The sequence below is a fragment of the Rhinoderma darwinii genome, chromosome 3 (genome assembly GCF_050947455.1).
Source record: "Rhinoderma darwinii isolate aRhiDar2 chromosome 3, aRhiDar2.hap1, whole genome shotgun sequence".
NCBI lineage: Eukaryota > Metazoa > Chordata > Amphibia > Anura > Rhinodermatidae > Rhinoderma > Rhinoderma darwinii.
In genome coordinates this window covers 358,731,491-358,745,634 of record NC_134689.1, presented here as the reverse complement: position 1 = coordinate 358,745,634, position 14,144 = coordinate 358,731,491, and the positions used below count along the sequence as shown (strand labels likewise).

Genomic DNA, 14,144 nt, shown 5'->3' with positions numbered 1-14,144 from the left:
ACAACGGAAACAGGAAGAATGTATAGGGATATGAATTGTGTGTGCAGTATATGGCAGCAAGATTTGTGTATACAGCATAAGGGTAGATTGTTTGTTTGTATAGTATAGAAATGCAAGCACCCCTGCTGAAAAGAGTTGTCCTACAGAAAGCCAGAAGTAAAACGGAGCATTGAATAGAATTGAAGTGAAATGCAGTTGCGTTGCTTCTTTCGCCACCTGCTCATTAGAATATATCAAAAAGCCAGCTCTATGATTGGCTGAAACTATAGCTTAGTGGTTAGAGCATCGCCTTTCAGTGCTGGGGTTTAAAGTTCAAATCCCACCTTGACAACGTCTCTTCAATTTATGAGGCTTTCCTGCTTGTGCTCTTTTTTTACCCTCTTCTAAATGAAAAAAATCAAGTAAAGCCTCATTCACTCAGTTGTGTTTTGGTCAGTATTATACTTCAGTGTTTGCAAGCCAAACTTCAGGAGTGGATCCAAAACAAGGAAGACGTGCAAATCCTTCCACTATGATAGATTTACGCTGACACTGATGTCATCGCTGTGTTTTTGGATCGATCACCCCAATCACCAAGCCTGGCTGCATAGTGGACTACAACTGCTTCATGGGTGGGGTGGACTTATCCCATCAAGTCATTAAGCCCTACGGTGCCATGCGTAAGACCGAAACATGGTACAAGACGCTAAGTCCGCCTCACCCAAACTGCATGGTATGATGCGTTTGTGTTGGCCAGGTATACAGGAAAATGTGACCGATTCATCCGATTCTGGAAGAAGGTTCTCAAGGCCCTTATCTTTGGGTGTCCAGAAGGGGAGGGCACTGCATAGGGCAGTCACATCTGCCGCATAATTCCTGAACAACATTTTCCTTCTGAAATACACCATACTGAGAAAAAAAGGAGACTCCAAAATAGGTGTCGTGTGTGTTTAAAGATAGAGATAACAAAATTGTCAGGGTGCATTTACTTCGTTTCTTGTACTGTAGATGAAACGTTTGTCCTATACAAAACTCATTTGTGAAAAAAACCATAAAAATTAAATTTTTCATACCTACAATGTATTAATTCCTGCAAAAAAATAAGAGATGATTTCAAACTACTCGTTAAAAAAATGTCAAAATCACACGCACTCTACAGTCAATTCAATAGGCACCAATCAACCTATGAGTTTATATCGCTTCTCGGCCTTTTGGCTAAGATCAAGTGTAGTATCTGTTCTTATCAGTCCTTGTAAGGATAGATAGCTCGGAGAACCACTGGGGGCTATAAACACTAGCTTAGCGATCCAAGAGCGTTCCAGACGAAGCCGGCGACGAACTGCGGAGAAGAACCAGCGAAGACGACGATCCAGAAGGGAGAAGCCGCCATCGGGGAAGAAGCTCCGGGAGATCGCTGCCGGGAAGAAGAAGGAGAACTGCGACAGAGACCTTCGGAGAAGAGCCGCTGCTGAAGGGGATCTTTGAAGAAGCTCGGCCGCAGAAGAAGCTCGACGAGGAACCGCTGCGGAAGAAATTTCGTGGAAGAACCTCGGCCAGCAAGGAGAAGATTTGCATAGCTCCGCCCCCTTCGGGAAAGAGCTATCGAAGATCCTCCCCAAGCGACAGGAACAGCTGGAAGAAGCCATGGCCTCAACCAGCAACCCTGCCACCCAGAAGAAGAAGGCTGATGGACCAGGTGAGCCGACCCAGGCCAGGACATCTCCTCCTGAAGCCTCCTCAAGCCAACAGGCCACCAGGAAGCCGAACCAGGCTGCTCCAACCCTGGAGCCCTGGATGAAGCAGACTGTGGCCCTGAAGCTGAAGGAGGTGGACGGGAGAGTGCCGGACATGACGGAAGAAGTGTTCTGCCAGAAGATGCTCCTGGACCAGGGCTTCGCTAAGCCGGAGACCATCAGCATCCAGGCCTTCATGACCGGGATGTTCTTCGTGACCTTCGCTTCGATCAACATCTGCAGAAGGTACTGGGAGATGGTGAAAGCGGCGAGGCCTGAATCCCCTTTCTCTCGCTTTGTGGGCAACTGCCCTGTCCAAAGAGAGGAAAGGCGGGTGACGGTCTCAATGCGGAACCCACACACCCCCGGCAAAGACATCACCACGCTCCTGAAGCGGTTCTGCACAGTGGTGAGGGAACCCACCCACATCCTGAACGGACTCGGCTTCTGGACTGGCAAGTGGTCGGTAATCGTCCGACTGAACAAGGATTCGAGCGCGGAAGACGGCCTCCAGCACCTGCCCCAGTCATTCTCGCTGGGCAACTCCTACGGCCTCATCTACTACCCGGACATGCCGCAGATCTGCAGGAGATGCAGCAAGAAGGGTCATTCGGTGAAGGACTGCAAGGAGGACGCCTGCAAGAACTGCCGGGTAACAGGACACGAGACCAAAGACTGCCCGAAACGGACAATGTGCAACCTCTGCGGACAAGCAGCCCACTCCTACAAGGACTGCCCGAAGAGGGATCGATCCTGGGCAACTGTAGCGGCGAAAGCTCCGGCCAGAGGGAACCCCGCCCCAGCCAGAGCTCCAGCGGCGCAGAAGACCGGGAATAAGAAGGATGGTAAGAAGACGACAGTCCCTCCCCCCCGTCTCCCGGCCCTCCCTCGCCCTACCCTTCCCACCCTCCCTCGCCCGGCCCTCCCCACCCCCCCGTCCCCAACCCCTGTCACCCCCACTGAGGCTCTAACCTTCTCCTACCCACCCATCTCAGTGGTCCTGTCACCTGCACCTCTCCCAACCCAGCCTCCCTTCTCCCCAGCTCCAGCAGCACTAACATCTTCCCCTCCAGCTGCTGGAGTCCTCTCCCTGGAGGATTTTCCCCCTCTTGTCTCCTCAGGTGCCATCCAGAGGAAGAGAAAGGTGAGGGACAGCCCAGCTGCTGAGTCCTCAAAGCGACAAGTCGTAGAAATCTGCGAAGATTCCCTTGCGCAGCAGGAGGAAATGGAGCAGATGGTGGAGGAACTCGTGTCTGAACCTGAGGTCATCGACTTCACAACAGACATCCAGGTGGCTACAATCCTGGAACAATTTTTGTCAGAGGGCCTGCTGGATCTTTCGGACCCGCCAGGAGAGGAGGATCCGCCCGACCGGACTGGTAACTAAGGTGTATCGTTTGCACTAACCTTCTTTATTCTCCCCCATGGCTGCTAAACTTAACATCTTTAGCCTCAATGTGAGGAGTGTTAGAGATAGGACTAGATGTCAGATGGTGCTAACTTTTCTTTCCAAGCAGTCGAGTGATGTATTTATGCTGCAGGAATGTACTCTCCCCTCTTCCAGGTCATACCATCATCTGGCCAGGCAGTGGACCCATGGCCCGTCCTACTGGTCTGGTGGGGGCGACTGTAAGTCTGCAGGGGTTGCCATCCTGATTAGGGGAAGCGTATTTACTGTTGACTCTGTCCAGGAGCTCGCCTGCGGCCGCTTGTTGGTCGTAGACGGTTCCTGGGCAGGAGAGCCGATTAGGCTCATCAACGTGTACGCTCCCCCTATGAAGGCTGAGCGCCTGGAACTATTCCAGACCCTGCGGACCCAGCTCGCCACCACTAGGGCAGTGGTGATGGCCGGGGACTTCAACTGCCCCATCGAAGAGGATGGACGAAGTTCCGGCACTTCAAACAAACTGGATGTCAGTTCCAAACTGCTTATCGAGATGGTAGCCGAAGCATCCTTGCAGGACGTTGTGGGCTCCATGGGGATCGGCTCTGTGAACTATTCATGGAGCCGACCCGATGGCTCACTTCGTTCTCGGATTGACTTTGTGTTCACCTCCCGGGCAGTCAAGCAGCATGGGCACTCCATGGTCCCCTGCTTCTTCTCTGACCACAGGGCCATTCTCTTCCAGGGTGCCATCGGCCACGGTTTTCCTCCCGGCCCTGGCTCCTGGAAGCTGAATTGTGCCCTGCTGGAAAGAGAGGAGGTACTGGCGGAACTTAGAGACGCCTATATTGTTTGGAGGAATGATAAAGTTTTCTTTGACAAAACCTGTGACTGGTGGGAATATGTTAAAGTTGAATTTCGTTGTTTCTTTCAGGCAAAAAGTCGCCAACAGGCGTGTGAGAGGAAGAGAGACTTCAGAGAGATGCAGCGTCAGCTGCGATCCCTGCAAGACCTCCTTCAATGCGGCTGGGACGTCAGGAAGGAGCTGGAGGAAGCCAAAAAGGGCCTGAAAAGGCACTTTGAGGAGGAATCCAAGCGAATTGTCTTTCGTTCCAAGGTGGAGAACCTGGAGAAGGGTGAGAAATGTAACTCGTTCTTTTTCAGGAAACTCCATGCCGGCCACACGCCCCTGAAGGAACTCCGAGATGAGACCGGAAACATGCATTCTGGGAAGAAGGAGGTGATGGGAGTCGTCACAGACTACTACCGAAGCCTCTACTCCCGGAAAACCACTGACCCCGAAGCCGCCGATAAATTCCTGTCAGGTATCACTAATCATCTTGATCCTGCAGGTACGGAGGCTATGGATGTACCCCTGACGGTGGAGGAACTGCTCTCTGCCGCTAAATCCTTCAGACCCGGCAGGACCCCGGGCAGTGATGGTCTCCCAGCAGAGCTCTATGTAGCGCTGGGGGACTTGATCTGTCCGGACCTGCTGGAGCTCTATGAGGAGATGGTGGTGGAGGGTAGAATGCCACCGTCCTTGAGAGAAGGCATGATCACGATCTTGTATAAGCGGAAGGGGGAGAGATGTGACCTGAAAAACTGGCGTCCCATCTCTCTCCTGAACGTGGACTACAAGATCCTCGCCAAAGTATTGGCCAACAGACTGAAGGTTGTCATCGGACGGATCATCGGATCGGACCAAACCTGCGGCATTCCTGGCCGTAGGGTGGCCGACAGTCTTGCCCTGGTGAGGGACACGGTGCATTACATGCAAAGCCGCCGTACACACGCGGCCCTGGTCAGTCTGGATCAGGAGAAGGCTTTTGACCGGGTCTCTCACGAATTCATGGGTAAGGCTCTGCGTAGGCTGCGGCTTGGCAGGTTGTTCTGTTTGTATGTTAACCTGATGTATTGCGACATTTACAGCTCGGTGCTGGTGAACGGCTGGAAGACTGACCCCTTTCCTGTATCGTCGGGGGTTAGACAAGGCTGTCCTCTTTCACCTCTCCTTTTTGTTTGTGTTATAGAGCTCTTCGCAGAGGCTATCCGGCAGAATGGAGAGATCAGAGGGATCACCGCACCAGGTCCAGGACACTTCGAGGTCAAATGCTCGCTGTACATGGACGACGTGACCGTCTTCTGCACTGACCAGAGTTCGGTGACTGCACTCGTCCAGACCTGCGAGGAGTTCGGACGCGCTTCAGGGGCAAAAGTCAACTGCGGGAAGTCGGAAGCCATGCTCTTCGGAAAGTGGTACCTGCCTTCTCCTGCCTCCTTCCCGTTTACTATCAAGCCGGACTTCATCAAAATTCTGGGAGTCTGGTTCGGTAAGGAAGGTGCAGCCCTAAAGTCGTGGGAAGAACGCTTGGCCAAAGTCAACCAAAGGATCGGACTGTGGAGCCTCAGACAACTCACTATTGAGGGCAAAGCAATGGTCCTGCGTAACGAAGTCTTGCCTGTGCTACAATACACTGCACAGGCATGGCCCCCTCTTGCCACCATCTCGAGGGCCATTACCAGGACTGTGTTTCGCTTCATCTGGGGCTCGAAAATGGACAGAGTAAAGCGGACTGTTATGTACAAGGAGCCCCGCAAAGGTGGGAAGGGTATACCCGACATTCCCACTCTGCTGCGGATCGCTTTTGTATGTGACTGTGTTCGTAGGACTCTGAGGACAGCAAACGGCTCTGCGGGCAAGGCCATGTCCCGCTACTTCCTCCTTCCCCTCTGGCGAGGTTTTGGCTGGGACAAGTGGGACAGCTCCTTCCCTTACAACTGGCACGCTCCCTGGTTCTACGGAGATGTCGTCCGGTTTGTGAGGGAGCATCAACTGGAGGGTCTTAAGCCCGACTTGTGGAAACCTAAGACGATCCACAAGCACATCAGAGCAAAGGACTCACTGGAGTCTGTTCCAGGGCTTCATGCCGACACGTTGGAGACTGTTTGGACTAACGTGTCATCTGGCAGGTTGACCAACGGGCACAAGGACATTTCATGGATGGCCATCCAGGGAGGACTGCCTCTTAGGTCATTCATGCATGCCCGCAACCTGTGCAAGACCCGGTACTGCCCCAGGTGCCCCTTCACGGAGGAAACATCTTTGCACATTTTCTGGCAGTGCCCCTTTGCACAGGGTCTGTTGAAAGCCTTGGAACATGAACTCAAGGACTCAGTACCCAGGAACAGACTGTCGTACCGCTCGGTACTTTATGGACTATTTCCTGGGAATACCACGGATGGAGCAATCCAGGAAGCCTGGCGCCTTATGAACTGCTTTAAGGACGCTATATGGTTTGCCAGGAACCGTCTGATTTTGCGGAGAGAGAGTGTGTCCGTCCAGGACTGCCGCAGGCTGATCCACAGCCTGCTCAGAGACTATTCCACCTGGGACAGCCCGGACGTCGATGAGGAAGAGGACTGATACTCCCCTTCCCCCCACTCTCCCTTCTTGTGTGTTGTCTTTCAATAAAGCTTCGGGCCTGTGATTTCCCCCTTTCCTATCCCCTCCTACCCACTCCCCTATCCCATCACTTGTCTGTAATGCTTTGTTGTTTGGCGTTAGTGAATGCAAGAATGTTAGTGTAGCATGTGGTGTAATGTATAGCATAGGCTAGCCTGTACTGTGTATTATACTGTCATGTTATGTTTGACGACTGTTATTATTTATTATTTACTGCTTCATGGCTTGCGCTGCGTCGCAGTAATGTTTGTATGATGACGATTGATTGTCAATAAAGCAATTTTCAATCAAAAATAGCTACCACAAACATGGCAGTTTCCACTTCTCGGTTTTGCCTTTTTCTCCTACAGCTTGACTGGCCTCTATCCTTTTTCCAGCCAGTAGCAGCACTCCCATTTCATACACTCTACACATCATCAATCAAAGTGTGCTTTTGCAGGGGAGAGGAGAACGGATCCTCATTCCATCATATGGTAGGCTTGACAGCACCTAGCACAACGGAAACAGGAAGAATGTATAGGGATATGAATTGTGTGTGCAGTATATGGCAGCAAGATTTGTGTATACAGCATAAGGGTAGATTGTTTGTTTGTATAGTATAGAAATGCAAGCACCCCTGCTGAAAAGAGTTGTCCTACAGAAAGGCAGAAGTAAAATGGAGCATTGAATAGAATGGAAGTGAAATACAGTTGAGGTGCTTCTTTTGCCACCTGCTCATTAAAATATATCAAAAAGCCAGCTGCGTGATTGGCTGAAACTATAGCTTAGTGGTTAGAGCATCGCCTTTCAGTGCTGGGGTTTAAAGTTCAAATCCCACCTTGACAACGTCTCTGCAATTTATGAGGCTTTCCTGCTTGTGCTCTTTTTTTACCCCCTTCTAAATGAAAAAAAAAATCAAGTAAAGCCTCATTCACTCAGTTGTGTTTTGGTCAGTATTATACTTCAGTGTTTGCAAGCCAAACTTCAGGAGTGGATCCAAAACAAGGAAGACGTGCAAATCCTTCCACTATGATAGCTTTACGCTGACACTGATGTCATCGCTGTGTATTTGGATCGATCACCCCAATCACCAAGCCTGGCTGCATAGTGGACTGCAACTGCTTCATGGGTGGGGTGGACTTATCCCATCAAGTCATTAAGCCCTACGGTGCCATGCGTCAGACTGAAACATGGTACAAGACGCTAAGTCCGCCTCACCCAAACTGCATGGTATGATGCGTTTGTGTTGGCCAGGTATACAGGAAAATGTGACCGATTCATCCGATTCTGGAAGAAGGTTCTCAAGGCCCTTATCTTTGGGAATCCAGAAGGGGAGGGCACTGCATAGGGCAGTAACATCTGCCGCATAATTCCTGAACAACATTTTCCTTCTGAAATACACCATACTGAGAAAAAAAGGAGACTCCAAAATAGGTGTCGTGTGTGTTTAAAGATAGAGATAACAAAAATGTCAGGGTGCATTTACTTCGTTTCTTGTACTGTAGATGAAACGTTTGTCCTATACAAAACTCATTTGTGAAAAAAACCATAAAAATTTAATTTTTCATACCTACATTGTATTAATTCCTGCAAAAAAATAAGAGATGAGCTCAAACTACACGTTAAAAAAATGTCAAAATCACACGCACTCTACAGTCAATTCAATAGGCACCAATCAACCTATGAGTTTATATTTAGGAGACATGCAGTAACTGGCACAAGCAAGCAGAACAAGCTTCTCATGGTGCAGATGTTGACAAAGCAGGATTTTAACCCACAGCACTTCAAGGTGATTCTCTAACAAGTAAACAACCACACCAACCAATCAGAGGCCTTGCTCATCGATATATGCTAATGAGCTGGTGTCTGTCAAAAGGGGCACAAGCAACTTCTTTCCAATAAAATACTCCTAAATATTCTATTCTAGTTTGGACTTTCTATAGGGGTAGGGTTTTCAGCGAGGGTGGGTCATTTAGCAGCCAGGTCCCTTTCCATTGTCTTGCCATAGGCCTCCCACTCTCCCTAAGGTCAAAGTTTCTCTGACTACGGACACATAAATAGAGCTGAGGTTTACTAGTCAATGTGGGAAGGGAGATTGCTCATGGGCATTGTACATTGTGCATAGCTACCACAAACATGGCAGTTTCCACTTCTCGGTTTTGTCTTTTTCTCCTACAGCTTGACTGGCCTCTATCCTTTTTCCAGCCAGTAGCAGCACTCCCATTTCATACACTCTACACATCATCAATCAAAGTGTGCTTTTGCAGGGGAGAGGAGAACGGATCCTCATTCCATCATATGGTAGGCTTGACAGCACCTAGCACAACGGAAACAGGAAGAATGTATAGGGATATGAATTGTGTGTGCAGTATATGGCAGCAAGATTTGTGTATACAGCATAAGGGTAGATTGTTTGTTTGTATAGTATAGAAATGCAAGCACCCCTGCTGAAAAGAGTTGTCCTACAGAAAGGCAGAAGTAAAATGGAGCATTGAATAGAATGGAAGTGAAATACAGTTGAGGTGCTTCTTTTGCCACCTGCTCATTAAAATATATCAAAAAGCCAGCTGCGTGATTGGCTGAAACTATAGCTTAGTGGTTAGAGCATCGCCTTTCAGTGCTGGGGTTTAAAGTTCAAATCCCACCTTGACAACGTCTCTGCAATTTATGAGGCTTTCCTGCTTGTGCTCTTTTTTTACCCCCTTCTAAATGAAAAAAAAAATCAAGTAAAGCCTCATTCACTCAGTTGTGTTTTGGTCAGTATTATACTTCAGTGTTTGCAAGCCAAACTTCAGGAGTGGATCCAAAACAAGGAAGACGTGCAAATCCTTCCACTATGATAGCTTTACGCTGACACTGATGTCATCGCTGTGTATTTGGATCGATCACCCCAATCACCAAGCCTGGCTGCATAGTGGACTGCAACTGCTTCATGGGTGGGGTGGACTTATCCCATCAAGTCATTAAGCCCTACGGTGCCATGCGTCAGACTGAAACATGGTACAAGACGCTAAGTCCGCCTCACCCAAACTGCATGGTATGATGCGTTTGTGTTGGCCAGGTATACAGGAAAATGTGACCGATTCATCCGATTCTGGAAGAAGGTTCTCAAGGCCCTTATCTTTGGGAATCCAGAAGGGGAGGGCACTGCATAGGGCAGTAACATCTGCCGCATAATTCCTGAACAACATTTTCCTTCTGAAATACACCATACTGAGAAAAAAAGGAGACTCCAAAATAGGTGTCGTGTGTGTTTAAAGATAGAGATAACAAAAATGTCAGGGTGCATTTACTTCGTTTCTTGTACTGTAGATGAAACGTTTGTCCTATACAAAACTCATTTGTGAAAAAAACCATAAAAATTTAATTTTTCATACCTACATTGTATTAATTCCTGCAAAAAAATAAGAGATGAGCTCAAACTACACGTTAAAAAAATGTCAAAATCACACGCACTCTACAGTCAATTCAATAGGCACCAATCAACCTATGAGTTTATATTTAGGAGACATGCAGTAACTGGCACAAGCAAGCAGAACAAGCTTCTCATGGTGCAGATGTTGACAAAGCAGGATTTTAACCCACAGCACTTCAAGGTGATTCTCTAACAAGTAAACAACCACACCAACCAATCAGAGGCCTTGCTCATCGATATATGCTAATGAGCTGGTGTCTGTCAAAAGGGGCACAAGCAACTTCTTTCCAATAAAATACTCCTAAATATTCTATTCTAGTTTGGACTTTCTATAGGGGTAGGGTTTTCAGCGAGGGTGGGTCATTTAGCAGCCAGGTCCCTTTCCATTGTCTTGCCATAGGCCTCCCACTCTCCCTAAGGTCAAAGTTTCTCTGACTACGGACACATAAATAGAGCTGAGGTTTACTAGTCAATGTGGGAAGGGAGATTGCTCATGGGCATTGTACATTGTGCATAGCTGCCACAAACATGGCAGTTTCCACTTCTCGGTTTTGTCTTTTTCTCCTACAGCTTGACTGGCCTCTATCCTTTTTCCAGCCAGTAGCAGCACTCCCATTTCATACACTCTACACATCATCAATCAAAGTGTGCTTTTGCAGGGGAGAGGAGAACGGATCCTCATTCCATCATATGGTAGGCTTGACAGCACCTAGCACAACGGAAACAGGAAGAATGTATAGGGATATGAATTGTGTGTGCAGTATATGGCAGCAAGATTTGTGTATACAGCATAAGGGTAGATTGTTTGTTTGTATAGTATAGAAATGCAAGCACCCCTGCTGAAAAGAGTTGTCCTACAGAAAGGCAGAAGTAAAATGGAGCATTGAATAGAATGGAAGTGAAATACAGTTGAGGTGCTTCTTTTGCCACCTGCTCATTAAAATATATCAAAAAGCCAGCTGCATGATTGGCTGAAACTATAGCTTAGTGGTTAGAGCATCGCCTTTCAGTGCTGGGGTTTAAAGTTCAAATCCCACCTTGAAATTGAATCTCTTCAATTTATGAGGCTTTCCTGCTTGTGCTCTTTTTTTACCCCCTTCTAAATGAAAAAAAAAATCAAGTAAAGCCTCATTCACTCAGTTGTGTTTTGGTCAGTATTATACTTCAGTGTTTGCAAGCCAAACTTCAGGAGTGGATCCAAAACAAGGAAGACGTGCAAATCCTTCCACTATGATAGCTTTACGCTGACACTGATGTCATCGCTGTGTATTTGGATCGATCACCCCAATCACCAAGCCTGGCTGCATAGTGGACTGCAACTGCTTCATGGGTGGGGTGGACTTATCCCATCAAGTCATTAAGCCCTACGGTGCCATGCGTCAGACTGAAACATGGTACAAGACGCTAAGTCCGCCTCACCCAAACTGCATGGTATGATGCGTTTGTGTTGGCCAGGTATACAGGAAAATGTGACCGATTCATCCGATTCTGGAAGAAGGTTCTCAAGGCCCTTATCTTTGGGAATCCAGAAGGGGAGGGCACTGCATAGGGCAGTAACATCTGCCGCATAATTCCTGAACAACATTTTCCTTCTGAAATACACCATACTGAGAAAAAAAGGAGACTCCAAAATAGGTGTCGTGTGTGTTTAAAGATAGAGATAACAAAAATGTCAGGGTGCATTTACTTCGTTTCTTGTACTGTAGATGAAACGTTTGTCCTATACAAAACTCATTTGTGAAAAAAACCATAAAAATTTAATTTTTCATACCTACATTGTATTAATTCCTGCAAAAAAATAAGAGATGAGCTCAAACTACACGTTAAAAAAATGTCAAAATCACACGCACTCTACAGTCAATTCAATAGGCACCAATCAACCTATGAGTTTATATTTAGGAGACATGCAGTAACTGGCACAAGCAAGCAGAACAAGCTTCTCATGGTGCAGATGTTGACAAAGCAGGATTTTAACCCACAGCACTTCAAGGTGATTCTCTAACAAGTAAACAACCACACCAACCAATCAGAGGCCTTGCTCATCGATATATGCTAATGAGCTGGTGTCTGTCAAAAGGGGCACAAGCAACTTCTTTCCAATAAAATACTCCTAAATATTCTATTCTAGTTTGGACTTTCTATAGGGGTAGGGTTTTCAGCGAGGGTGGGTCATTTAGCAGCCAGGTCCCTTTCCATTGTCTTGCCATAGGCCTCCCACTCTCCCTAAGGTCAAAGTTTCTCTGACTACGGACACATAAATAGAGCTGAGGTTTACTAGTCAATGTGTGAAGGGAGATTGCTCATGGGCATTGTACATTGTGCATAGCTACCACAAACATGGCAGTTTCCACTTCTCGGTTTTGTCTTTTTCTCCTACAGCTTGACTGGCCTCTATCCTTTTTCCAGCCAGTAGCAGCACTCCCATTTCATACACTCTACACATCATCAATCAAAGTGTGCTTTTGCAGGGGAGAGGAGAACGGATCCTCATTCCATCATATGGTAGGCTTGACAGCACCTAGCACAACGGAAACAGGAAGAATGTATAGGGATATGAATTGTGTGTGCAGTATATGGCAGCAAGATTTGTGTATACAGCATAAGGGTAGATTGTTTGTTTGTATAGTATAGAAATGCAAGCACCCCTGCTGAAAAGAGTTGTCCTACAGAAAGGCAGAAGTAAAATGGAGCATTGAATAGAATGGAAGTGAAATACAGTTGAGGTGCTTCTTTTGCCACCTGCTCATTAAAATATATCAAAAAGCCAGCTGCATGATTGGCTGAAACTATAGCTTAGTGGTTAGAGCATCGCCTTTCAGTGCTGGGGTTTAAAGTTCAAATCCCACCTTGAAATTGAATCTCTTCAATTTATGAGGCTTTCCTGCTTGTGCTCTTTTTTTACCCCCTTCTAAATGAAAAAAAAAATCAAGTAAAGCCTCATTCACTCAGTTGTGTTTTGGTCAGTATTATACTTCAGTGTTTGCAAGCCAAACTTCAGGAGTGGATCCAAAACAAGGAAGACGTGCAAATCCTTCCACTATGATAGCTTTACGCTGACACTGATGTCATCGCTGTGTATTTGGATCGATCACCCCAATCACCAAGCCTGGCTGCATAGTGGACTGCAACTGCTTCATGGGTGGGGTGGACTTATCCCATCAAGTCATTAAGCCCTACGGTGCCATGCGTCAGACTGAAACATGGTACAAGACGCTAAGTCCGCCTCACCCAAACTGCATGGTATGATGCGTTTGTGTTGGCCAGGTATACAGGAAAATGTGACCGATTCATCCGATTCTGGAAGAAGGTTCTCAAGGCCCTTATCTTTGGGAATCCAGAAGGGGAGGGCACTGCATAGGGCAGTAACATCTGCCGCATAATTCCTGAACAACATTTTCCTTCTGAAATACACCATACTGAGAAAAAAAGGAGACTCCAAAATAGGTGTCGTGTGTGTTTAAAGATAGAGATAACAAAAATGTCAGGGTGCATTTACTTCGTTTCTTGTACTGTAGATGAAACGTTTGTCCTATACAAAACTCATTTGTGAAAAAAACCATAAAAATTTAATTTTTCATACCTACATTGTATTAATTCCTGCAAAAAAATAAGAGATGAGCTCAAACTACACGTTAAAAAAATGTCAAAATCACACGCACTCTACAGTCAATTCAATAGGCACCAATCAACCTATGAGTTTATATTTAGGAGACATGCAGTAACTGGCACAAGCAAGCAGAACAAGCTTCTCATGGTGCAGATGTTGACAAAGCAGGATTTTAACCCACAGCACTTCAAGGTGATTCTCTAACAAGTAAACAACCACACCAACCAATCAGAGGCCTTGCTCATCGATATATGCTAATGAGCTGGTGTCTGTCAAAAGGGGCACAAGCAACTTCTTTCCAATAAAATACTCCTAAATATTCTATTCTAGTTTGGACTTTCTATAGGGGTAGGGTTTTCAGCGAGGGTGGGTCATTTAGCAGCCAGGTCCCTTTCCATTGTCTTGCCATAGGCCTCCCACTCTCCCTAAGGTCAAAGTTTCTCTGACTACGGACACATAAATAGAGCTGAGGTTTACTAGTCAATGTGTGAAGGGAGATTGCTCATGGGCATTGTACATTGTGCATAGCTACCACAAACATGGCAGTTTCCACTTCTCGGTTTTGTCTTTTTCTCCTACAG

The 14,144-nt window shown here is 47.0% G+C and overlaps 1 pseudogene; it reads left to right on the top strand.

Annotated features, from left to right (window-relative positions):
• Positions 1 to 1,174: 1,174 nt before the first annotated feature.
• On the top strand, positions 1,175 to 1,276 carry LOC142751146 (U2 spliceosomal RNA; annotated as a pseudogene).
• Positions 1,277 to 14,144: the final 12,868 nt, after the last annotated feature.